Source organism: Schistocerca gregaria, chromosome 2 (assembly GCF_023897955.1).
Source record: "Schistocerca gregaria isolate iqSchGreg1 chromosome 2, iqSchGreg1.2, whole genome shotgun sequence".
Lineage (NCBI taxonomy): Eukaryota > Metazoa > Arthropoda > Insecta > Orthoptera > Acrididae > Schistocerca > Schistocerca gregaria.
Genome location: NC_064921.1, coordinates 70,011,722 through 70,038,843, shown reverse-complemented (window position 1 = coordinate 70,038,843; position 27,122 = coordinate 70,011,722). Strand labels below are relative to the sequence as shown.

Here is a 27,122-nt window from a genome sequence, read left to right as displayed (position 1 = left end):
TCCTCCGGCACATAGAACGCTAAATTGTGACTGATTTGCGCCCTAGTTAGTGCTGGAAAGAGCTATACCGACTACCACACTCCCCGGACTAAAGCAAAAATTTGAAAATTTGTCGTAAGGTGACCAAACTGCGAAGGTCATCGGTCCCTAGGTTTACACACTGCTTAATAGCCAAAGCTTAGAATACAAAAAAAATTACAGGAAGCGAAATGTAGTGTGAGGAGGGCTACGCGAGAGGCGTTCAAAGAATTCGAAAGTAAAGTTCTATGTACTGACGTGGCAGAAAATCCTAATAAATTTTGGCCTTAGTCAAAGCGGTCGGTGGATCAAAACAAAATGTCAAGATGCTCTGTGACCAAATGGTACTGAAACAGAGGATGACAGACTAAAGGCCGAAATACTAAATTTCTGTTTCCAAAGCTGTTTCACAGAGGAAGACTGCACTGTAGTTCCTTCTCTAGATTGTCGCGCAGATGACAAAATGGTAGATATCGAAATAGATGACACACGAATAGAAAAACAATTAGAATCACTCAAAAGAAGGAAGGCCGCTGGACCTGATGGGATAGTAGTTCGATTTTACACAGAGTACACGAAGGAACTTTCCCCCTTCTTGCAGCGGTGTACCGTAGATGTCTAGAAGAGCGTAGCGTTCCAAAGGTTTGGAAAAGGGCACAGGTCATCTCCGTTTTCAAGAAGGAACGTCGAACAGATGTGCAGAATTATAGACCTATATCTCTAACGTCGATCAGTTGTAGAATTTTGGAACAGGTATTATGTTCGAGTATAATGACTTTTCTGGAGACTAGAAATCTACTCTGTAGGAATCAGCGTGGGTTTCGAAAAAGACGATCGTGTGAAACCCAGCTCGCGCTACTCGTCCACGAGACTCAGAGGGCCGTAGACATGGGTTCACAGGTAGATTCCGTGTTTCTTCACTTCCGCAAGTCGTTTTATACAGTTCCCCACAGTCGTTAAATGAACAAAGTAAGAGCATATGGACTATCAGACAAATTGTGTGACTGGATTGAAGAGTTCCGGGATAACAGAACGCACCATATCATTCTCAATGTAGAGAAGTCTTCCGAAGTAAGATTTCAGGTGTGCCGAAGGGAAGTGTCGTAGGACCGTTGCTATTCACAATATGTACAAATGACCTTGTGGATAACATCGGAAGTTCACTGAGGCTTTTTGCGGATGATGCTGTAGTATATCGAGAGGTTGTAACAATGGACAATTGTACTGAAATGCAGGAGGATCTGCAACGAATTGACGCATGGTGTTGGGAATGGCAATTGAATTTGAATGTAGACAAGTGTAATGTGCTGCGAATACATAGAAAGCAAGATCCTTTATCATTTGGCTACAATATAGCATGTCAGCAACTGGAAGCAGTTAATTACATAAATTATCTGGGAGTAGGCATTAGGAGTGATTTAAAATGGAATGATCACATAAAATTAACCGCCGGTAAAGCAAATGCCAGACTAAGATTCATTGAAAGAATCCTAAGGAAATGCAATCCGAAAACATAGGAAGTAGGTTGCAGTACGCTTGTTCGCCCACTGCTTGAATACTTACTTATCTCCGGTGTGGGATCCGTACCAGATAGGGTTGATAGAAGAGATAGAGAAGATCCAACGGAGAGCAGCGCGCTTCGTTACAGGTTCATTTAATAATCGCGAAAGCGTTGCGGAGATGATAGATAAACTCCTGTGAAAGACTCTGCAGCAGAGACGCTCAGTGGCTCGGTACGGGCTTTTGTTGAAGTTTCGAGCACATACCTTCACCGAGGAGTCAAGCAGCATATTGCTCCCTCCTACGTATAACTCGCGAAGAGACCATGAGGATAAAATCGGAGAGATTAGAGCCCACACGGAGGAATACCGACAGTCTTTCTTTCCACGAAAAATACGAGACTGGAATAGAAGGGAGAACCGATAGAGGTACTTTAGGCACTCTCCGCCACACACCGTCAGGTGGCTTGCGGAGTATGGATGTAGATATAGATGTAGTTCTTACTTAAATTAACGTGGGCTATGCACAACACACACACCCATGCCTGAGGGAGGGCACGACTCTCCAACGGGGGGTAACCGCCGGACTAAAGCCTTTGTGACTCCACGTATTTCCTAAACTGAAGGAATCACTTCGTGGCATTCGTTTCAGACCTGTTACAGAGACTCATGGGCCAATAGACCTCTTCAACTGCCCTATCAATACAACTGGCGCTGCTGAGGATATTCTACGACTTCCATAACGCTGGCAGCATGTTGTACCCAACGCTGGTGACTAGTTTGAAGGACAGTAAAACCTTGAAACATGTACGTATTTGGTATAAATTGTGAATAATTAGCAGCCACAAGTAAAGTTCCAACCCTCATACATATTTGAATAGTGAATTATGACCCAAAGTCTCAGAGTCGTGCCGGCCGGGGTGGCCGTGCAGTTCTAGGCGCTGCAGTCTGTAACCGAGCGACCGCTACGGCCGCAGGATCGAATCCTGCCTCGGGCATGGATGTGTGTGATGTCCTTAGGTTAGTTAGTTTTAATTAGTTCTAAGTTCTAGGCGACTGATGACCTCAGAAGTTAAGTCCCTTAGTGCTCAGAGCCATTTGAACCATTTTCTCATCGTCGTATTGTTTATGACGCTTTCGGTCTCAATTCTTAATGCAGTAATTTTTTTCTGTATACGTGTGTGAGAGGCTCATTATTCAATGAAATCAACGGTCTGAAGACAATGTCCGTGATCACAGACTGAAGAAGACAAATGGAATTTCTTTAAGATGTTCCAGTACAGTAAACTGATCTCCGAATCTTTCTGAAAATAGATTGCTACACGGCATTTACTAGCGGTAAAGTCAGTCTACAAACTGGAGAGCCAGATGGCGGTGCCCACTGTCTGTACCCAGCCAGCTAAGTCACTAGGCTCTCCCACAGCTGTTTCAGAATATTAATTTGAACTGTCTGCTGCACAATGCACAGACAGGCCCGACTATTGGGACATTTTTCACTAAACTTAACATTACACTGAATACAAGAAGCAGCAACAAATATAGCTATCAGGATAAGCAAACACGAACAGAATCCACGTAAATCACGGTACGCAGCACTCCACAGCAAGACGAGAAAGGTGACGCACCCCCTCCCCCCCCCCCCCCCCCCCACTGGCAAGAGCTTTCATTTATAACGGCCATTTGGAAGAAAGTTTAAGGTAAAGCACAAAACTAAAATTAATGATACCATATGAGAATATACAAAAACATGTTTAATAAAGTGCTTTTGAAGCCTACTTCTGATGGGCATGTACGTAAAATATTCCAGAATAGGTATGAGTGAAACTACCTGGCAGATTAAAACTGTGTGCCGGACCGAGACTCGAACTCGGGACCTTTGCCTTTCGCAGGAGAGCTTCTGTGAAGTTTGGAAGGTAAGAGTCGAGATACTGGCAGAAGTAAAGCTGTCAGGGCGGCCCGTGAGTTGTGCTTGGGTAGTTCAGATGGTAGAGCACTTGCCAGCGAAAGGCAAAGGTCCCGAGTTCGAGCCTCGGTCCGGCGCACAGTTTTAATCTGCCAGGAAGTTTCATATCAGCGCACTTACGCTGCAGAATGAAAAGTTAATTCTGGAATACGTATGAGTGATTTAAAGGAAAACACAGACGAGGAATATAACAATATTAACGATTAACAATGGTACTGTGGCGGAAATATGTAGAAACAAATACACATTTAACGAAGGTACGGGCAGCACAATTTGCAAAGCAACTTCCAACGAAAGCCTAAGGTCCTGAGTTCGAACCCACGTTCAGTACAAAGTCTAAGTGTGCCAGGCAGTTTCAAAACGGTGTACACTTACTTTCAAAGTGAAAATTCATTCTTTAAACATTAACATTACTCCAGAATGAGCTTTTCACTCTGCAGCGGAGTGTGCGCTGATATGAAACTTCCTGGCAGATTAAAACTGTGTGCCCGACCGAGACTCGTACTCGGGACCTTTGCCTTTCACGGACAAGTGTTCTACCATATGAGCTACCGAAGCACGACTCACCCCTGGTCTCACAGCTTTGCCCGTGAAAGGCAAAGGTCTCGAGTTCGAGCCTCGGTCGGGCACACAGTTTTAATCTGCCAGGAAGTTTCATAAACATTATTGTAATGGTTGGCTTTTTGAAGAATCATTTTCTAGAGAGAACGTGCGGGGTAGAATGTACATAGGATTATCGGCAAGAAAGAGAAAAATGGACGGGAAAAGCTGCAAAATTGCTGCTACGAATACCGGTAGTCAGTTTCAGCAGACTATCGGCCATTGTCACGAATGTCCAATACAGTCCTACGACAGCAAACACTGACTGCGATCCACAGGTAGGATACAGAGTGGACAAAGGAGATGCACGAAAGTTACTGATAGGGGAACGGTGTTAATGTGACTGCAGCAGCTACGCCCGGTCCTGGCCGCCTAGTGTCAGTAGCTACAAACATGCAGAGCCCGTGTGGCGCACGTGGCAGTCCTCGGGCGGGCTTGTCCTTGGAGGTGACCTTGACCTTGACCGCCTCCGCAGCAGCAACAGCCGCACGCACGCACGCATGCACGCACACACGCTGGCACCTCGCGGCACGTCACGTCGCCTCGCGACTCATCGCAGCACCACTGGCCCAAACAGGCGGCCCCCAGCTGTTTCTCCCGCATCCTGTCTCCTACACTGGCAGGAAGCCGCTGGTAACAACGCCTCATGTAGCGAGGATCTCGACACTGCTCTACTCTAATGAAAGGAAACGACACCTCAGAGGGTATGAATTAAATAATTCTGGGTATTAGGCCGCGTTATTATGAAGCACTAGAAACAACTAAAACATCTGTAGAGCAGACCTCCTGAAGGCGACTAATGGCTACATTTTGGTATTGTTATTCCTTACACTGTCTTATTTCGGTTGTCAGGTGGGTACTGAATCCAAGTTCTGGGATGCAATTGGACAATACGGCGTTTAATAAAATTTTCTCGGGCTTCCAGACGCGTCAGATGGTTAAAATTCCACGAGCTTTTGACCGAGCTCTCTTCAGTCATTGCGAAGTGGTAAACCTGACTGCTGTGTCGCCGTGGCCGCGTCGTTGTACAGGGTGTTACGAAAAGGCACGGCCAAACTTCCAGGAAACATTCCTCACACACAAATAAAGAAAAGATGTTGTGTGGACATGTGTCCGGAAACGCTTAATTTCCATGTTAGAGCTCATTTTAGTTTCGTCCACCTACGCTCAATGGAATACGTTAGCATGATTTCATACGGGATACTCTACCTGTGCTACTAGAACATGTGCCTTTACAAGTACGACACAACATGTGGTTCATGCACGGTGGAGGTCCTGCACATTTCGGTCGAAGTGCTCGTACGCTTCTCAACAACAGATTCGGTGACTGATGGATTGGTAGAGGCGGACCAAATACATGACCTCCACGCTCTCCTGACCTCAACCCTGTTGACGTTCATTTATGGGGGCATTTGAAAGCTATTGTCTATGCAATCCCGGTACCAAATGTAGAGACTCTTCGTGCTCGTATTGTGGACGGCTGTGATACAATACGCCATTCTCCAGGCGCGCCATTCATCAGCGCATCAGGGATTCCATGCGACGGAGGGTGGATGCATGTATCCTTGCTAACGGAGTACATTTTGAACATTTCCTGTAACAAAGTGTTTAAAGTCACACTGGTACGTTCTGTTGCTGTGTGTTTCCATTCCATGATTAATGTGATTTGAAGAGAAGTAATAAAATGAGCTCTAACATGGAAAGTAAGCGTTTCCGATCACATGTCCACATAACATATTTTCTTTCTTTGTGTATGTGGAATGTTTCCTGAAAGTTTGGCTGTACCTTTTTGTAACAGTCTGTATAGCTGCACTGCTGGTTCTGACGTCCCTAGTGCTCTCTTCCTCGCCATATATGCTAATGTTTTCATCCCGCGTACGTCGCGCCCGTTTTAACCTCGCAATGGCCGGGTCCCAGGCTACGCTGAGCTGATAACCGCCGTCCTTGTTGATGGTGTTTTGGTCCTCATAACGACAGATGTTTCGTCGAACAGAATCTGATGTCCATTTTCTAAAGCGTGTTCTGCCACACCTGATATCTTGTACACTCCAGGCGTTCTAAGACCTAGATCGTCCTTCACAGGCCTCATGAGCTGTTGAATTTTTCCCGAGTGCCTGAACACCGATGAAATGATATAAGTCTTCAGGAGCGGTCTAATCTTTCCGGACACTGTACCACAGAAAGGCAAAAACACAAGTTTCTTGCTTTCTTCTTATGTAGTGTTCTCTGTTGGTGTGTTTCTTATGTGTCACACCAGATATAGCCTGTGACACCTGTCCGTGGCTGTACCCTTTCTCCGGGAAGACTTTTCGGGGGTGGCTCAGTTCTAGTGGCAGACTTTCTGCGCCTGAGACGACTTTATCACGATGGACGAGGGTATTCAAAACGCCATGATTTTGTGCCGGATGGCGGTGGCTGAGAGCATGCAGATACCGTTCGGTTTCCTGCTGACACTGTGGCTGAGGTGCTTATTGGTTTTCCGTCGAACGAGGACGTCAAGGAAGGGCAATGCACCATCTGTCTTGACTTCCATCGTAAACTTGATGTGGCCGTGAAGGCTGTTCAGGTGTTCTAAGAATTCTCCCAGTTTTTCAAGACCATGGGGCCAGATGATAGAAGCGTCATCGACGTAACGATAAAAGGAACTTGGCTTAGCCGAAGCCGTGTCCAATGCGATGTCTTCAAATTTTTCCATAAAAACCGTCTGACACTACTTATTTTATTAATTCATATCGCCGCGAAACCATGCATTCATACATTACGACGTTTGCTACGATGCAGAGATGACATCATTATCAAATTCTTAAATTTATAATGCCATGCTATAATCGTAATGGAATCATGTCTTTCCAAAAGATGTGTTTGTAAATTAAATCTGGACAACTATGCTCCACGCTGATAAAGTTGCTTCTGTGCTGTGTGTGTGTTGGATGCTTATGGGTGCACAACAGCGACGTTATCAGTGCCCTTACACACATTAAAAGAAACGAACGAGGATAAATTTACTATGATGCTGTCATGCACGCTAATACAACGGAAAGAGTAAAAGATGCTATTCAGGAGACTAAAACAAGTAAAACGACAAAGGAGCTGAAAGGAGGGCACAGGAAAATGTCACTGGTTGACCATCTACGTAAAATATGGGTGCGTCAGTCATTATGTTAACACATTAGAAACATCTACCTAATATCTTGGAAAAAATGTTGGACAATTTACAAAGCTTCAAAAATCTAACCACATCCGTTTGAAAGTTACCGAAAATAGACGGCAGATCCGTCGGCAAATAAGAGGCGGCCCGCTGGTCGGAAAATAAAACGCAGTCCACTAATCTGTGGCGTACAGTGATCTGTACGTCACAGGCACCGGCTGGCCGCAGTGGCCGAGCGGTTCTAAGCGCTTCGGTCTGGAACCGCGCGACCGCCACGGTCGCAGTTTCGAATCCCGCCTCGGGCATAGATGTGTTTGATGTCCTACGTTAGTTAGGTTTAAGCAGTTTTAAGTTCTAGGGGACTGATGACCTCAGATGTTAAGTCCCATAGTGCTCAGAGCCATTTGAACCATTTGAGAGCCACAGGCACCGCACATTGGAGGGTTCTCTCGCCGGAGCAAGAAGACATGCGTCGTAGAGCTGGGGCTTATGCGAAGACGAATAAGGAGGACCTCGTCCGTTCCACGTGGCTGGAAGGAGGTACGCCACGGCCGCTTTATGTGGTCTTTACTAGACAGAGCTTATTGTCTGTCGCTTCCAGCCACTTATTCTCCCACTCTGGACCTCAACGGCGAATCTGTAGCACGCACGGATCGGCACACTGAAATAACTAAGCAACATGGCACACCTCCTTGGCTGCTGGATCCGCCTTTTCGTTCTACAAGTTTGTAAGGAGAATTTCCGAACACACTGTATTCTAAAAAAATATCATCTGAAGTTACAAAGCGGTGCATCCTTAGCTTCTTCCTATCATTTGCTGAAATTTCTCGAGGAGTCTGACCTGTTTCCTGCATTTCTTAAACCCAGTCAGTATAATATTTTGAATTGAATCCCATGTCCGGAAACGTACCGTTTCCCTACCACAACCATTTGAGAATATCTTGGTAGTGCGACCACTTTTACCAGTAACAGATTTGGCGTGACCCAGTACACCACTTGTTTTAGAATTCTAGTCATTAATAGCCAAAGAAATTGCTCATGTTCACTTTCACGGGTTCTCTTCAACGTACGGCGTCTCCTTGGAGCACCACAATCACGCCTGCCTACGTTGCAGGTACCCTTTCTCGAAGCCGTTGCGTAATAGTGGCGAGAAGAGCACGCGATGCAGTCGGACGTTGTGGAGAACTATCTTGATAAAGGCGACGAGCAACTCTTCCATTACCGTGAGCTTCCGATTCAGAAAGATCATGCCGGTGTATTCTGTGCACGTGTACTCAACCATGTCTCTCTAACACTCACAAACACGTGAGTGAGGCACGAACCAGGTCAGAGAGGCAGAGTAAACTTAAAATGATATGGTGTTCACCGCATTCATACCTCCACAGTTCACCGCGGTGATACTTTCCCGTGACGTAACTCTGACTGGTTCGTATTACTAGAGGAAATACGCATTCAAGAACAGAAAAACGTTCGAAACTGCCTTCGTGACACTATGTTATTCATGTGAGCTCTATAATTTTTAGTGTTTAAGACAGTCATTGCGCGCACGACAGAAATAATGCGCAAAAAGCTCTTTTTTTTAATATTTCTATTAGACAACGCCATCCGAAAATGAAAAGAAAGAATGTCAGAAGGAATCCGTACAAACAAGAATTAGTAGTTACTGCACTATTATACAGGGTGGTCCATTCATCGTGACCGGGTCAAATATCTCACGAAATAAGCGTCAAACGATAAAACTACAAAAAACGAAACTCGTCTAGCTTGAAGGGGGAAACCAGATGGCGCTATGGTTCGCCTGCTAGATGGCACCGCGATAGGTCAAACGGACATCAACTGAGTTTGTTAAAATAGGAACCCCCATTTTTTATAACATATTAGTGTAGTACGTAAAGAAATATGAATGTTTTAGTTAGACCCCTTTTTTCGCTTTGTGATAGATGGCGCTGTAATAGTCACAATCATATGGCTCACAATTTTAGACAAACAGTCGGTAACATGTAGGTTTCTTAATTTAAAATGCAGAACGTAGGTACGTTTGAACATTTTATTTCGGTTGTTCCAATGTGATACATGTACCTTTATGAACTTATCATTTCTGAGAACGCATGCTGTTACATCGTGATTGCCTGTAAATACCACATTAATGCAATAAATGCTCAAAATGATGTCCGTCAACCTCAATGGATTTGGCAGTGCGTGTAACGACATTCCTCTCAACAGCGAGTAGTTCGCCTTCCGTAATGTTCGCACATGCACTCATAATGCGCTGACGCATGTTGTCAGGCGTTGTCGGTGGATCACGATAGCAAATACCCTTCAACTTTCCCCACAGAAAGAAATCAGCGACGTCAGATCCGGTGAACGTGCAGGACATGGTATGGTGCTTCGACGACCAATCCACCTGTCATGAAATATGCTATTCAATACCGCTTCAACCGCACACGAGCTATATGCCGGACATCCATCATGTTGGAAGTACATCGCCATTCTGTCATGCAGTGAAACATCTTGTAGTAACATCGGTCGAACATTATGTAGGAAATCAGCATTCTTTGCACCATTTAGATTGCCATCGATAAAATGAGGGCCAATTATCCTTCCTCCCATAATGCCGCACCATACATTAACCCGCCAAGGTCTCTCATGTTCCACTTGTCGCAGCCATCGCGGATTTTCCCTTGCCCAATAGTGCATATTATGCCGGTTTACGTTTGCCACCATTGGTGAATGACGCTTCGTGCAAAAAATCTGTAATCGTTTCGTAATTTCTCTTGTTCCCAGTGACAGAACTGTACACGACGTCCAAAGTCGTCGCCATGCAATTCCTGGTGCATGGAAATATGGTACAGGTGCAATCGATGTTGGTGTAGCATTCTCAACACAGACGTTTTTGAGATTCAAGATTCTCGCGCAATTTGTCTGCTACTGATGTGCGGATTAGCTGCGACAGCAGCTAAAACACCTACATGGGCATCATCATTTGTTGCAGGTCGTGGTTGACGTTTCACATGTGGCTGAACACCTCCTGTATCCTCAAATAACTTAACTATCTGACGAACGGTCCGGACACTTGGGTGATGTCGTCCAGGATACCAAGCAGCATACATTGCACACACTAGTTGGGCATTTTGATCACAATAGCCATACATCAACACGATATCGACCTTTTACGAAATTGGTAAACGGTCCATTTTAACAAGGGTACTGTACCACGAAGCAAATACCGTGCGCACTGTCGAAAGGTTACGTGATACCACGAAGTTATACGTTTGTGACTATTACAGCGCCATCTTTCACAAAGTGATGAAAGTGGTCCAATTAAAACATTCTTATTTCTTTACCTACTACACGAATATGTAATAAAAAATGGGGGTTCCTATTTAAAAAATCTCAGTTGATATCCGTTTGAACTATGGCAGCGCCATCTAGAGGGCCAACCATAGCGCCATCTGGTTTCCCCCTTCAAGCTAGAAGAGTTTTGTTCTTTGTAGTTTTTTTAGTTTGATGGTTATGGACCACCCTGTATATACTGATGGCCTTGTATTAACGGCAACGAAAATAAGTCCATCTTCCAAACTTTGTTTTACAGGGTCATTATTTTATGACAATACTACATAAAACTAAGTCAATGGCATTCCGTTAGAAATAGCCATAAAATTGTAATTCAAGATCCTATTTTGGAACAAGTTCAACACTTCTTTTACCTACGAAGCTATACCATTTTTAACGAAGTTAAGTGTACAGATGTTAAATTACATGGATATCGACCTGGATGTGGCACTGTGCGCAGAACATTAAAAAAATACACGAAAAATTAAAAAACTGATATTCTGATGATGTGATAATGATGTTTGGTTTGTGGGACGCTCAAATGTGCGGTTATCAGAGCCCGTACAAATTCCCAACATTTGCTCAGTCTAATCTCGCCACTGTCATGAATAATGATGAAATGATGAGGACAACACAAACTGAAATTCTCTAAGCAGATGGCCGTCCCTGTTTTACTGTATGACAATGTAGCCTGGGTTAGAAGAGAAAAGATTCTAAGCATCTACAGACAGATGAACTGAAACTTTCACGAGAAATCAAAAGTTGCACTTAATTGGGCAGGGTTTCTGATGAAAAACGTAAGACAAGAACTGAATACTTTTGCAGTAAATGACAAAATAGAAGAACGCAAAGAAAATTGGAAGGAACATCTGGGACGTATGAAATAAACGAGGATTATAAGGACAGTCTTAAAATACAAAACCACAACATAGGATGACCACTTAAAAGAAGGAACTAATTCTTCCATCGTCTTCTTTTTGGTTCGTCGTGCACTGACGCTCAGCTGTTGTTCATTCATATCGTGATTGAGTCGAGCAAATGAACTACTACGACCTGATATAATTGATACTGTTAACAGCACTGAAAGAGGTACGAAGCATGGGAGTGCGTTTATGGCGCCACGTCGCTGCTCGGAGATGATGAATCAAAGCAAACCGACTGGCTCCTACTGGCCCATGAAATCTGCATCATCGCTGCTCTCTGCGATCCTTTTCAGGCGGTGGTATCAAGATGGTTTGTGTTTCGAGCTGCGACCATCGCCGTATATAACGTGAAACCTGAGCTGTGACTGCCTGCTTCAAGGTCACTCCGGCAACGCCGTGTTTGACTGCCTTTCGTTGCAAGCGGTTTTTCGGGCCCTGTATGCAGTCAGTTTTGTTTGTTGCGAGCCGTGGAGCCAATTCAGTACCAATAAACAATTCGGTAACAATAACTACGAGTGACGATTGTAAACAGATAATTATTTCAGCCGTTTCTGGTGCGAGAACAAAAAACACAGTTTGACGTAGCCTTGGTTTCATTTACATCTACATGGCTGCTCTGCAAATCACGCTCAAGTTTCTGACAAAAGATTCATCGAACCACCTTCACACTAACTGTATATTATTCCACTCTCGAAGAGTGCGCGGAAAAAACGAATACCTGTATCTTTCCGCACGAACTCTGATTTCCCTTATTTTATTATGATGGTCGTTTCTCCCTATGTCGGTCGGCGTCAGCAAATTTTCCCATTCGGAGTAGAAAGTAGATGGTTGAAATTTCACGAGATACGCCTTTATTTTAATGATGTCCTGCCTAAATCCTGTATCATGTCCGTGACACTCTCTCCGGTATATCTCGATAATACAAAATGTGTTACCCTTCTTTGAACTTTCTCGATTTACTCTGTTAATCCTATCTGCTAAGGATCCCAGACTGCTCAGCTGTACTCCAAAAGAGGACAGACTTGTGTAGTGCAGACCGTCTCTTAAGGGAAACTGGTGCATCTTCTAAGTGTTTCGCCAATAAATCGCAGTCCTTGGTTTGCCTTCCCTACAATATTTTCAATATGTTCTTTCTAATTTCAACTTTTTGTAATTGGAATTCCTAGATATTTCGTTGAACGCATGGCCTTTACATTTGACTGACTTATCGTGTAACCGAAGTTCAACGGATTTCTTTTAGTACTCAAGTCACTGACCCCACACTTTCCATTATTTAGGATCAATTGCCACTTTTCGCATTAATAAGATATGTTCTCTAAATCGTTTTGCAGTTGGTTTTGATTTTCTGATGACTTTGCTAGACGATAAAAGACAGCCATCATCTGCAAACAACCTACCACGGCTGCTCAGATAGTCTTCTAAATCCTTTATACAGACACAGAACAGAGGACCTGTAGCAGTACCTTCGGGAACCCCAGAAATTACTTCTGTTTTACTCAATGGCTTTCCGCCGATTTGCAACGAACGGTGATGTTTTTGTCAGAAAATCACGAATCCAGTCGCATAACTGGGACGATGTTCCATAACCACCCAATTTGGTTATATTAATTCCCTAAAATAAATACTATTCGTAAGAACTAGGCACAGTTGTCTGAAAATGGAGATAGGGTCGACCAAAAACATGTCATTATTTACACCTTGTGGTACTTCTCTTCCCTAGAACTAGAAAAGCGTGTTAGTCAAACTTGGACGTAGAAGTATCTATAAATGCAATTATGTTTCTAGCATCTGCCTTTCTTCGTCTTTAACCAGAAATGGAGTAAGTATAATGTAGCAAGTTTTTATAACAGTTCATCCTCAGTGAAGTCTGAACTTAGGTTAACTTATTCTTCTTCTTCCAAATACACAATACACGTTCTATTGATTGTGGAATGTGGACAACACAAAGTAAAGTTTGGCCCGTTGTAACACCATAGCAGATGATTATCAAATATGATGTGACGCCGCCGAGGTAAAACCTCTTATATATCTGCACACAAGCTGTATATAACATGACACCTTTGAAACTAGTGGTCGGTTTGTAAGCCTGCAAACAGTGACTCGATTCGTGACAGTGAACTGTGATATTGCACTGCACTGAATAGTCCCGATCAGCCTGTAATATCCTGGATCAAGTTGCCAACGCAGCGGGGAGAAGCTCTTTCCGAATCCAGTTAGGTACGCTAAAGTTTTGTTTTCACATGGTATTATTTGTATAACTTAATTAATGTTTCATTTTGCAACATATTATTTTTCTAAAGTGTGATGTCTCCAAAATCGTCTGGCTTGCGAAAATGTCAACAGAGTGAATGAAATGACAGTTCAGAGAAATATGTGATTAGTTAATGTGGCGTCTTTACTCCTCCAGTCAGAGCAAGGACGCCGAGGAATGCATTTCACACTGTATTATTTTTAATAACTTTTAATAATACACGACATAACATAATGAGGAAGTGCAAAATGGCAAAGCAGGGATGGCTAGAGGACAAATGTAAGGATGTAGAGGCTTATCTAACTAGGAGCAAGATAGATACTGCCTACAGGAACATTAAAGAGACCTTCGGAGAAAAGAGAACTACTTGTATGAATATCAAGAGCTCAGATGGATACTCAGTTCTAAGCAAAGAAGGGAAAACAGAAGGGGGAAGGAGTATATAGAGGGTCTATACAATGGCGATGTACTTGAGGACAATATTATGGAAATGGAAGAGGATGTAGATGAAGATGAAATGGGAGATATGATACTGCATGAAGAGTTTGACAGATCACTGAAAGCCCTGAGTCGAAACAAGGCCCCGGGAGTAGACAACGTTCCATTAGAACTACTGACAGCCTTCGGAGAGCCAGTCCTGACAAAACTCTACCATCTGGTGAGCAAGATGTATGAGACAGGCGAAATTCCATCAGACTTCTAGAAGAAAGCAGGTGTTGACAGATGTGAACGAACTATCAGTTTAATAAGTCACAGCTGCAAAATACTAACTCGAATTCTTTACAGACGAATGGAAAAACTGGTAGAAGCCGACCTCGGGGAAGATCAGTTTGGATTCCGTAGAAATGTTGGAACACGTGAGGCAATACTGACCCTACGACTTATACTAGAAGCTAGATTAAGGAAAGGCAAACGTACGTTTTTAGCATTTGTAGACTTGGAGAAAGTATTGACAATGTTGACTGGAATACTCTCTTTCAAATTCTGAAGGTGGAAATGGTAAAATACAGGGAGCGAAAGGCTACTTACAATTTTTACAGAAACCAGATGACAGTCATAAGAGTCGACGGACATGAAAGGGAAGGGAGTGAGACAGGGTTGTAGCCTATATCCGGTTATTCAATCTGTATTTTGAACAAGCAGTGTAGGAAACAAAAGAAAAATTCGGGGTAGATATTAAAATCCATGGAGAAGAAATAAAAACTTTAAGGTTCGTCGATGACATTGTAATTCTGTCAGAGACAGCAAAGGACTTGGAAGAGCAGTTGAACGGAATGGGCAGTGTCTTGAAAGGAGGATATAAGATGAACATCAACAAAAGCAAATCGAGGATAATGGCATGTAGTCGAATTGAGTCGGGTGATGCTGAGGGAATTAGATTAGGAAATGAGACACTTAAAGTAGTAAAGGAGTTTTGTTATGTGGGGAGCAAAATAACTGATGATGATCGAAGTAGAGAGGGTATAAGATGTAGACTGGCAATGGCAAGGAAAGCGTTTCTGTGGAAGAGAAATTTGTTAACATCGAGTATAGATTTGAGTGTCAGGAAGTCGTTTCCGAATGTATTTGTATGGAGTGTAGCCATGTATGGAAGTGAAACATGGACGATAAATAGTATGTACAAGAAGAGAATAGAAGGTTTAGAAATGTGGTGCTACAGAAAAATGCTGAAGGTTAGATGGGTAGATCACATAACTATTGAGGAAGTACTGAATAGGATTGGGGAGAAGAGGAGCTTGTGGCACAACTTGACTCGAAGAAGGGATCCGTTGGTAGGACATGTTCTGAGGCATCAAGGGACCACCAATTTAGTATTGGAGGGCAGGGTGGAGGGTAAAAATCGTTGAGGGAGACCAAGAGATGAATACACTAAGCAGATTCAGAAGGATGTAGGTTGCGGTAGGTACTGGGAGATGAAGAAGCTTGTTTGGGATAGAGTATCATGGAGAGCTGCATCAAACCAGTCTCATGACTGAAGACCACAACAACAACCAAATAACGAGCAGCACCCGTACGGCCAATGCTGCTTTGAGCATGCACAACGTGATGTGCAGGTGCTGGCTATAAAATGTTGTCTGCGTTACCAGACGAGAGAGCATCGATGATCTTCGGCAACTTCCGCTAATGTTCGCCAAGGGTATCCGCCCTCTCTGTCACACACAGCTGCCGCGGGCCACGCTGACGCGCCACGCTCCTGTAGGTCTCTTGCGCTGCCGAGGGATTAAACCAAAGTTCCAGAGCGTTCGCAATATCCGAGATCTGTTGAGACCTATAAATTATTCCGTAGATGCTTTCCACACAGTAGGCGACGACGGGGTCTACCTCGGCGATACTGGGAGATCGTTCACCACTCGCGCGTCGGAGCATGAACGCTACGTGTGTCTGGGCAATACAAACAATCACCTACGGCTGAACACCACCAGAACCGTGGCCGATCTCTTAAGATTAAAAACTTTGTATGCTTGCTCAGCAGCCGTTGATGCAGCAGAGAAAAATAAGACATGTTATCATAATAATTTAACGCTCTAACATGATCAACAGATGGCATGGCTACAAGTTACCGACAGCTTGGCGGCCAGTGATCCATTTCCAGTGGACCACGTGTTTTCACGGGCTCCACATGACCCGGATTCAATGGTGCATACAAGCGCTCACAAGAAAACTGTTGTGTGGTATCAACGTCCCGATGCAGGAAAACACTAACCCCTGGGTACAAAAGCTGCCGATTCACTGTTGCCTACCGGCCACCTGCCAGACCAGCATAGGTGCTGCTTATGCTGGCCATTCCTCCATATCAATTTTCACTTCGAATTTTCCGGTGGTATCCCAGAATATGACGCCTGTAACAATCTGACAACCAAAATAAGGCAGTATATAGGGAAAGACCATCACCATAATTCAGCAGTCAATTACTCTACATCTACATCTATATACATACTCCGCAATCCAGCATACGGTGCGTGGCGGAGGGTACCTCGTACCACAACTAGCATCTTCTCTCGCTGTTCCACTCCTAAACAGAACAAGGGAAAATTGACTGCCTAAATGCCTCTGTACGAGCCCTAACCTCTCTTATCTTATCTTTGTGGTCTTCCAGCGAAATATAAGTTGGCGGCAGTAAAATTGGACTGCAGTCAGCCTCAAATGCAGGTTCTCTAAATTTCCTCAATAGTGATTCACGAAAAGAACGCCTCATTTCCTCCAGAGGCTCCCACCCGACTTCATGAAGCATTTTCGTAGCACTCTCGTGATGATCAGACCTACCAGTAACAAATCTAGCAACCGGCCTCTGAATTGCTTCTATGCCCTCCCTCAACCCGACCTGATACGGATCCAAAACGCTCGAGCAGTACTCAAGAATAGGGCGTATTAGTGTTTTATGAGCGGTCTCCATTACAGATGAACCACATCTTCCCAAAATTCTACCAATGAAAAGAAGACGATTATCCGTCTTCCCCACAATTGCCATTACATGCTTGTCCCACTTCATATCGCTGTGCAATGTTACTGCCAAATATTTAATCGACGTGACTGTGTCAAGCGCTACACACCTAAAGGAGTATTCAAACATTACGGGATTCTTTTTCCTATGCATCTGCATTAATTTACATTTATCTATATTTAGAGTTAGCAACCATTCTTTACACCAATCACAAATCCTGGCAAAGTCATCTTGTATCCTTTACAGTCACTCAACGACGACACCTTCCCGTACACCACAGCATCATCAGCAAACAGCCGCATACTGCTATCCACCCTATCCAAAAGATCATTTATGTATATAGAAAGCAACAGCGGGCCTACCACACTTCCCTGGGGCACTCCAGATGATACCCTCACCACTCTGAAGAGGAACGCTGCAAAGACGATGGAAACTTCGGTATTTTAGTTGTTCTGTGTGTTTCCCATTGACGTGCTTTAATTTCCTAAGTAACTATATTTCATGTGACATTGACCGTGGAAGCCTACGCACTTAAATCTCATAATGTGTTTAAAGTCAACATTATCATCGTCAGTCGTCTGAAGTAACTTTTGGATAACAAAAAATTATCTAGATCTTTTAGCCATGAAATGAGTGCAAATGGTTCAAATGGCTCTGAGCACTATGCGACTTAACATCTGAGGTCATCAGTCGCCTAGAACTTAGAACTAATTGAACCTAACTAACATAAGGACATCACACATATCCATGCCCAAGGCAGGATTCGAACCTGCGACCGTAGCGGTCGCTCGGCTCCAGACTGTAGCGCCCACAACCGCTCGGCCACTCTGGCCGGTGAAATGACTGCAGTGGACCTCTCATTTTGTTCTGTACAGTGAAGGGAACTAAAGGACCTCAAACGCTCAGAACCGCATGAAAATATGCTTAGACCATAAATCGTTCATCCCAGAATAGTGGTATCAGCCATTCGCATGCAAAACTGCGCGTGTTTCTATCAGATGTATTAAAGGCCTAAGAGAGGAACGTCGATGAATCAAAAACCAAGATATCGATATAACAGAACCAAGAACACACATACTTCAGTGTCGTGGCTTCATATTTATAGTTCTACTCGAGAAGGATCGTTGATTTTGTAAGATAACAATGTGAGAAACTCCAAGTAAATGTAGAGGACCATCAATTTTATCATCAGACTTTACTCTGTGCTATACAATCATCTTTTTGCACCGAAGTAAAAGCGTATGTTACGATATGCTTGGAAAAAGGCACACTATGACATTGACATATCAACAACATTATTTAAAAATGTAATTAGTGTGGCGTTGCTTATTGAATGTAGTAGTGATGGTGAATGTGAAAAAATGGCTTTAGTCATGCGTGCATGCTGTTCTGTTCTACTTTGATTTGATAGTTTCATAGAAATCCAACACTTGCACTTTGAAGCCTGTGTAGCTGTGCAACACTATCGGGTCACCAGAAAAAGTTTGCTCCCCATATAGCGTAACTATTTTAAGCAAAAGGAAATATAGCAGTCAATCATTTCAATAAAATATCTGTGCTGTTGGTCCTATTGTATTGTTCCTTCTAATTACCAAATTTGGTTTCTTAGGCCTTCAATAGATGATCAGTATAACTCGTAGTAAGGCGCACAGTTTTGAAAGCGAATGGCTGATGCCACTGTTTTTGGGATGAGCGATTTATATTCTAAGCACATTTTCATATGGTTCTGAGCATTCTAAGTCACGCACTTTCCTTATCAGTGGACGGGTGACAATGCCAAACAGAACCATTCCGACACAACTTTAATAAGTTTCAAGTCTTGTATTTGTGAGCATTAGACACCAAACACACTTTTGCTGAACATAGCAGACAATTTTCCATAACAGAAGTTCCTGACATAGTGACGTTCGAAATAATGGATAAAATCGCTTGGTAATTCGCTTATGTTTGGCGGGATCATAGAGGGTGACCAATTGCAGACGATACTGTTCCCGAGATTTCCAGTGATTCATGGCTCGTGTGTGCAGTTCTTAATGAACTGCTTGCTATGTTAAATCAGGGGGGACACTATTAGGTAAGAATCCATGTACAAATAATGTTTATCAATATAAATTACTTATCAGCTAAATCACAGTGTCAAGCAATGGCGAATACGGTGTCACATTATATCGGCTAATATTTCACGTGTTACGCACCAAGCGAAGTATAACACTTCTCATTACTACTGCAAGACCATCCTATCGATAATGTTACCACCTATGACAGGAATTAACTTTTACCGTGATCGTGCACACTGAAAAAGGTATCGGACTGTGTTTCGTTGTCCAAACGATTGTGTTTGATTAGAAGCAGCAGTTGAAATAGCGAGAATCGAACCAAGGTTACGCTAGCTATAAACTGTAATTAAAGGAAAGGAAAACGGTCACCAGCCTGACTGGGCAAAGTGTTACTAAGAGATTATACTGTTCAGGAAGAAAATTAAATGCCGTGTATGGCTTTATTTGATATTAAACTCTGTTTTGCTAATAGGACACGAAACAGCAGCGTGCCGTGGGTAACACAGATAGAACCTTGAAATGTTTAGGCAACAAACTGGCTCTCACTAACGTGTACTTTCCGTACTAAGAATAAGTAAACTGATATTCATCACAAGAAATCAATTACTAATGTGGGAGCACAGCTAAAAAGCACATGAGAAGCTTTCATTCGTTAACTATTGGAAGACACTGACATAGTATAGGTCTTTAAATGATTATATCGTGTGCGGTTTCTTTGGTAGCATTCATTTCTTTGCATCGAAGGGGTCATAAATGAAACAAGAGGCTCCTGAATCTGTTATGGTCTGAGCAGTTATAGCCAGTTCATCTTTAAATAATATAGAAGCTACTGAATTATTGCTGCAGTTCGTAAGGAGTGTTACTTAGTGATCATTGTAATACTGGCTCAACATTTAGCATGGAGAATCAGAACTATTCTGTCAGCTGACTGAGGGCAGAACTGGACACTTATAGCAAGATACAATATGAAAAGGCTTGTAACACAACTAAATGAGTATAAACACTTCTACAAACCAGTGCAACAGATGAAACTTCCTGGCAGATTAAAACTGTGTGCCGGACCGAGACTCGAACCCGGGACATCTGCCTTTCGCGGGCAAGTGCTCTACCAACTGAGCTTCCCAAGCACGACTCACGCCCCGTCCTCACAGCTTTAATACTGCCAGTACCTCGTCTCCTACCTTCCAAACTTCACAGAAGCTCTCCTGCGAAAAGCAAAGGTGCCGAGTTCGTGTCTCGGTCCGGCCCACAGTTTTAATCTGCCAGGCAGTTTCATATCAGCGCACACTCCGCTGTAGAGTGAAAATTTCATTCTAGACAGTGCAACAGATATTTTTATGTTGGTCCTTAAACTGCAATGACCACTTTCACATTATTATCACTGTTCTACTGAGCTACTTTTAAGAGTGAACTGAGCTTCTGACATGAATGAAGTGTAAGCTAAGTAATTAGTTCTTTTCTTTGTATCTAGCCAATTTATTAGCTTTAACTATTCCCTTTTGCAAGTTTACATCCAATATTTTAGAAATAACGTTATCTGCACTTTCGAGATTTACTACTACACAAAAGTTAATGAACGCTGTAAAACCTATAAATGCTCTTCAGTTCCACAACATAGGATACACAGATACACTGCATCAGAAGGATAAGGATCCCGTTTAGGTAAAATGACTAAGGTGTAATCCAAGGTTTTCAACACCAAGTTTAACTCAAAACACTTACTATTAGCAAACCAAAGGAAGTAGCTGGCCCATGCGAATAAATACGATACTAAACTTTTACTTGAGATGCTGGCGGTGACAGTGGCGATCTTCTGAGGTTAAAGTAGAAGCGGCAAACTTGCTAATGGTTCTTGAAGTATGAAAGCTCTGACATTTAATTTCTTGGAGCCAGAGTTTTATTAGTCAGAGCGAACCAATAAACACCATGAACAAATTAGCCAGCTACCTTCTACATTCGAGGCATTGTTAATCTGTCTTGCTGCTTTCTTAGCCTCATTCAGCACACAACGTGCCAGCAGTTTTCATGCTAGCCACCGACTGACAGTGCCACAAAGATTTCTTGCAGTTCTGTCGCCGAATCTATATTTTCCGTTCCCGCTATGAGGGTTTTGTAGCAGAGGACTTCTCTCTGGGTTTTACGTAAGTACAGACCTACGTGCCCTATGCGTGAACCAGCTCCACAAATACTATTTCAATGTAAATGCATTTAAACACAACATGCACACATAAATCACAGTGAGATAACATGACAGGAAATACGAATAAACCTTTACATAGATGCTTCAGCAAAGAACATGGTGGGAAGGATGTCACGTGTGGGATAGAAGGGCAAAGAAATAACTTCATATAGGTATCATCGATAATGTACAAAGGTATTATGCTTACAACGTAGACTATCGTTTAATCGCTAGAGCGACAGTGGGAGAAACTAAAAAACAAGGAAAAGTAAAGATAAAGTTCCGCGACTGGCCCTAGACGGGCCAATTGGACCCGATCAACCGCCGTGTCATCCTGCTGATGAGGTCACTGATTCCGGTATGGAAGGGCATATGGTCAGCACATCGCTCTCCCGGTTGTTGTTGTTAGGTTCCTTGACGTTGTAACCGCTACTAATCTCTTAAGTAGTTCCTCTGAGAAAAGAGTGGACGATCAAGAACGAAGTACTCGTATTAAAAAGGCCGTAGGCAGCTGATGTGTTAGAAGAAGAAACCGCAGTCGACTTACAAGAGACGAGGGATCCAATATTAGAATCAAAATTTAAAAGCGATTTCGAGGACTTAAGATCAAATAAGGCAGAAGGTATGGATAACATTCCAACACAATTTCTAAAATTATTGGCTGAAGTGACAACAAAACGACTATTCGCGTTGGTGTGTAGAATGTATGAGTCTGCCTATATACCATCTGACTTTCAGAAAAATATCTTCCACACAATTCCGAACGTTACAAAAGCTGACAAGTGTGAGAATTATCGCACAATCAGCGTAACAGCTCGTGCATCCACATTGCTGATAAGAATAATATACAGAAAATGGAAAAAATGAGGATGTGTTAGATGACGATTAGTTTGGGTTTAGTAAAGGTAATTGCACCAGACAAGCAATTCTGACATTACAGTTGATAATAGAGCAAGACTAAAGAAAAAAAGAAGACAAGTTCATAAAATTTGTCGGCCTGGAAAAAGCGTTCGACAATGTAAAATGGTGCATGATGTTCGAAATTCTGACAAAAGTAGGGTAAGTTAAAGGGAGAGACGGATAATACACAATGCGTAAAGGAGCCAAGAGGGAATAATAAAAGTGGACGGCCAAGAATGAAGTGTTCGGAATAAGAAGTGTGTAAGACATGAATGCAGCCTTTAGTCCCTACTGTTCAATCTGTATATCGAAGAAGCAATTATGCAAATTTGGAAATACAAGAAACGTTCACGAATGAGTTTAAAATTCAGGTTGAAAGGATATCAATGATACGATTCACAGATGACATTGCTATCCTGAGTGAAAGTGAACAGTTACAAGATCTGGTGAAGGGAATGAACAGTCTAATCAGTACAGAATATGAATTGAGAGTAAATCGAAAAAGACTGAAGTAATGAGAAGTAGCAGAAATAAGAACAGCGATAAACTTAATATCAGGATTGATGGTCGCGAAGCACATGAAGTTAAGGAATTCTACTACATAGGCAGCAAAATGACCAATGACGGACTGAGCAAGGAGCACATCAAAAGCACTAGCCCTGGCATAAAGGGCACTGCTGACCAAGAAAAGTCTACTAGGATCAAACATAGGGCTTAATTTGAGGAAAAACTTCTGACAATATACGTCTGGAACACAGCACGGACGGTGGTAAAACCACAACAGAAGGTAATCGAATTATCTGAGACGTGATAATGCAGACGAATACTGAAAATTAGGTGAACTGATAAGGTAAGAAATGAGGAGGTTCTTCGCAGAAAGGAAAGGAGTGTATGGAAAACACCGACAATAAGAAGGTATAGGATGATAGGACGTCTGTTAAGACATCAGCGAATGACCTTCCATGGTACTAGAGGGAGCTTTAGAGGACAAAAACTGTAGTGGAAGACAGGGATTGGAAAACATCCAGCGAATAATTGAGGAAGTAGGTTGCAAGTACTGCTCTCAAATGAAGTGGTTGGCAAAGGAAAGACATTCGTGGCGAATAATTAAAATATTAGCACATCGAACTGAATTCACTACTGGCAAACTGAGAAGACGCGATAATGTGGGCACCCTGTTCTCTAATTCAGGATACGTACTGCTCTAAGGTACTGACTGTAAAGTTGATCCACCATATTTAATCCTATGCAAGCAAAAACAACAATTTCAAATTGATTTCACTCCGTTAACAAGACGTCTGCGCACGGAGAACGTGTGTTTCAAGACACCATGGTGATATACTCCACTTGTCGGACATGATCTATATGAACGAATGCAGAGAGAACTTGCTATAGAAACATCGGTAATTTCCAAGAATGATTGTCTATCGAAGTCGCGTGGTCCAAACGATACGTATTGAACGTGCAGGCCTAAATCGATGGCCGGCCTGTGTGGCCGAGCGGTTGTAGGCGCTTCAGTCTGGAACCGCGCGACCGCTACGGTCGTCGATTCGAATCCTGCCTCGGGCATGGATGTTTGTGATGTCCTTAGGTTAGTTAGGTTTAAGTAGTTCTAATTTCTAGGGGACTGATGACCTCAGATGTTCAGTCCCATAGTGCTTAGAGCCATTTGAACCATTTTGAACCTAAATCGATCATGCAACTTTGGTGGCGGGTATTATGATTATGTTTAGGGTGGTCACTACAGTAGCGACAAAAGAAGAGCGTTACAAAAATAGTTGTAATTACGAAGGAGGCGACTTACCTTACTCGTCGTCGGTGTTGTCGTCATGTGAAAGTCCATGTGATGTGCACGCTGTGGGATCAATTCCCTTTTTGCCATAGCCTATGTAAACTCGGCCAATATCTCTCTTTGCATTCCACCAAATATCCAAATGTGATCGATTTCACTCTTTAAAGGTCGTTCTCTCTGGTTCTTCCTTCTCGCTTCGGCAACTTCAACAACTTTACTCTGTCCACCAATCGGTACACTGTCGTTCGTCACTACAACATAACAGACTTCTCTGCAAACCCCGAAATAGTCGCACACGGTATTAGCAGATAACTCAGTTTCCGATGCTATTGCTTAAAAGGTGTAATCTCGAATCCAGCACGCTAGAAGAATTACGCTGGTCCGGATGGATAATTTGGAAGAGTCGATCCATGTATTCTTCCTGAAACACGTTCGTTTTCCGCACTGTCCACAATCAAATTTCAGCATCGAAACTCTTCTTACGAAGTTTTACACACTTCGCAGTACCACAGTCTGCCCAGTCCCTCGTTTCCTCGACCAGTAGTACTCCATATTGGCCACAAAAAGTTAATTTTCTACGCTGGGTAAGCATGCAATTAGATTTTTCCATGTGAGAGAATCCGCCGAAGAAACGTCAAGAACACCAGATATCCCACTCATTACTGACATAAATCGTCTGGGTTTCCCTAGCAACTCAGAAATAATTCGCGCAGGTATGTAATTTAGAGCAACTAAGGGAACGAGAGAAAACAGATAAAAATGACGATCGCAAATAATTGATCATAACGCCCGCCACCAGAGTCGCATGATCGAATTAGGATCGCACGTTCGATACGTATCGTTTGGACCACGCACCTCCAATAGGCAATCATTCTTGGAAATTACCGATACATCGTAGGAGAACTCATAATTTGCGGCATTCAGATCTTCCTGTAATTACACGGTTAAAAAACTCTAGCTTCTCCAACACAGTGTGTCACAGAAAAACCGTGATAAGCTGTCCGGAAGGTCGGTTTGAAAATTCAAGTGTAGCCCTCCTTCGAAATTATCATATTCAATCAACACACGTGCCCGTGAGAATTTATATTACACGTCCTCAAGAGAGTGCAACCGATTTGACCCTTGTGTTGTGGATGAGAGATCTGAAATGTTTGTTGACGGCTTACCTTTGCCTGCTATCTTCCTGTATTTCACAGCTTTGTTAATACTTTGCTGAATGGGAGCGGAAACGTTCATGTTGCTCCTAGTTCAACTCGTCTCGAACTGATGCCAAGCAACGGCGTAGATTGCCTTTGAGGATTCCTGTATTGTTGAGAAACAGCGTCGCGTCACAATTTGTTGTTTGCAACTAAGTGCGTATGAAGAATATATTCACCGCACAGTTAAGAAAGCTATCGAACGATAACAGCAGGACCGTCACAAGGCTTGAGTGACCGGAACGATGCCCCAGAGGGTAAGGTGTGTTTAATACCCATACCAGAGACAGAAAGAGAGGAACAAAATTAAATTTGAAGGAAAAAAGGGAAAAAAATCAGTCAAGAGATATATATCACTGTATGAAAATAATCAAAGCTATTTTTGGAAAATCGTCATAGGAAACTTAAACTTTGATGCATTCACTACATCTATTGCGGATGGCGAACTGGAAGTGTGATTTAAATTGGCGATTGATCTGGATATACACTTAAAAGCCAAAGAAACTGGTACACCTCCTAACGTCGTGTAGGGCCCCGCGAGCACACAGAAGTTCCGCAACGCGACGTGGCATGGAGTCGACTAATGTCTGAGGGGAATAGACACCATGAATCCGTAAGAGTACACGGGGGTGGAGATCTCTTCTGAGCAGCACGTTGCAAGGCATCCGAGATACGCTGAACAGCGTTTATGTCAGGGGAGTTTAGTGGCCAGTGGAAGTGTTTAAACTCAAATGAGTGTTCCTCGAGCCACTCTGTAGCAATTTTGGACGTTTGGGGTGTCGCATTGTCCTGCTGGAATTGTGCAAGTCTGTCAGAATGCAAAATAGACATCAATCCATGCAGGAGATTAGACAGGCTGCTTACGTACGTGTCACCTGTCAGAGTCGTATCTAGACGCATCAGGGCTCCCATATCGGAGATGAAGTGTTCCATCGCTCGTGCGCCGACTATAACACAACGCTCAAACTCACTTAAGTCTTGATAACCTCCCATTGTAGCAGCAGTAACCGATCTAGCAACTACGTCAGACACTTGTCTTATATAGGCGCCGGCCGGGGTGACCGAGAGGTTCTAGGCGCTACAGTCTGGAATTGCGCGACCGCTACGGTCGCAGGCTCGAATCCTGCCTCGGGCATGGATGTGTGTGATGTCCTTAGGTTAGTTAGGTTTAAGTAGTTCTCAGTTCTAGGGGACTGATGACCTCAGCAGTTAAGTCCCACAGTGCTCAGAGTCATTTGCACCATTTTTCTTATATAGGCGTTGCCGACCGCAGCGACGTACTCTGCCTATTGACATATCTCTGTATTTGAATATGCATGCCTATACACTCTCCTCTACATATTTTTTATCTAACAACGAGTTTTATGAGCAATCGGACGGTGTCACATGGGGAGTCTTTTGTCTCTCCTGGTGGCCAATATTTTTATGGAACGTTTTGAGGAGCGAGCACTCGCCTAAGCCACTTTTACATCAACAGTATTTTGGCGATATCTTGATGATACTTTTATAGTTTGGCCTCATGGTTTTGGACCGTCTGCGAGAGTTCCTACAACATCTGAAGTCCATAAACGGAAACATAAATTTTACTATGGAATTAGAGAAGAATGTTGTCTGCCGTTCTTAGACGTACTGGTGCGACGTAAGACCGATGGCACTCTTGGTCATTCGGTATATTGAAAGCCCACTTACACAGACCTTTACTTGCAAGCCGCTAGTTGCCACTATCCAGCACAAACGATGGGTGTTTTGAAGACACTCATTAACCGAGCCCACGTCATCTCTGATACCGATAGTTTACCAACGGAACTGGACCACCTGCAG

General features: G+C 43.1%; 1 protein-coding gene and 1 long non-coding RNA gene across 2 annotated transcripts in view; both read right to left on the bottom strand.

The window, feature by feature from the left end:
- The window catches only part of LOC126336339 (uncharacterized), a 398,976-nt gene that overhangs the window by 315,779 nt on the left and 56,075 nt on the right, over positions 1–27,122 (bottom strand). The window lies entirely within an intron of this gene.
- The window catches only part of LOC126336340 (uncharacterized), a 279,998-nt gene that overhangs the window by 205,642 nt on the left and 47,234 nt on the right, over positions 1–27,122 (bottom strand). The gene's annotated exons all lie outside the window — the stretch shown is intronic.